The sequence below is a fragment of the Myotis brandtii genome, unplaced genomic scaffold (assembly GCF_000412655.1).
Source record: "Myotis brandtii unplaced genomic scaffold, ASM41265v1 scaffold118, whole genome shotgun sequence".
NCBI classification, from domain to species: Eukaryota; Metazoa; Chordata; class Mammalia; order Chiroptera; family Vespertilionidae; genus Myotis; species Myotis brandtii.
In genome coordinates, this window is record NW_005354090.1 from 2,076,488 (window position 1) to 2,077,411 (window position 924).

Sequence of the window (924 nt, forward strand, 5' to 3'; positions counted from 1 at the left end):
CCCTGAGATCTAATTCAGGCAGACTTTCCAGAACCCTGTTGGTGAGCACATCTCTAGACCTACTGACCAAAGACAAGAAGGTAAACAGATGCGGGAGAGACACACAGAGCACAGGCTTCCAGCTAGCCTTCTGGGAGGTGAATTCACACAGGTCAGTCCTGTGTACTATACCTTTGATGGCCCTGTGAACAACTTGTGGTTTTCTCTACACATGTGTGCTCTCACCCAGCTCAGCGGGGATCTGGCCACACAGACATATGACTCATACCAGTGGATTTCTCGTGTATTTTTGAGACTTAAAAGAATGTCAACTTCATTATAAAAGAAGTTCACTCTTAAATATTATAATTGAGATGTCATTTCGTTGTGCCATTTCCATGGAGGAAAAAAATAATATTTATTCATTTTTATGATCACAAAAGTAATAAAATTCATTGGAAAACAGCTGAAAACTCAGAAACGTATGAAGAAGAAAATTAATAATGCTTATAAGTTGACCATTCCTTCCTTAACACTTACTGAGCTCAGTCCTTCTCAGCCTGGTCTGCTCTGGGCTGCAGAGAGTAACCGAACTGGCAGAGCCTTTGTTCTTGTGCTATTTACATGCTGATGGTGAAGCAGAGAAGAGACAATTCAATTAGCATAAAATATTCCTGGTCATCACAAATAGCATGAAGAAGAATAACAGGGCAAGGGGGAGAGGGAGACTAATGGGAGGGGTAATTCTGCCCAGAAATAAGCATAGTGAATTTTGGGAATTTTTTTCCCTTCTGTTCTTTTAACTATCCATCAACATTTTTATTATCAGTTGCAACTTTTTACATGAAACTTGTAAAAAATAAACATACTTTCTCTGTCTGACTTATTTCACTTAGCATAATATTCCTTCTGTTCTTTTAAGTATCCATCAACATTTTTATTATC

The 924-nt window shown here is 38.4% G+C and overlaps 1 protein-coding gene across 1 annotated transcript in view; it reads right to left on the reverse strand.

Annotated features, from left to right (window-relative positions):
• The window catches only part of LOC102242397 (protein S100-A16), a 2,704-nt gene extending 2,117 nt beyond the window's left edge, over positions 1 to 587 (reverse strand). Inside the window, exon 1 of the mRNA XM_014530723.1 lies at positions 520 to 587. The gene's annotated coding sequence lies outside the window, so the exon portion shown is untranslated. The remainder of the gene's footprint in view (positions 1 to 519) is intronic.
• Between the last annotated feature and the right edge of the window lie 337 nt (positions 588 to 924).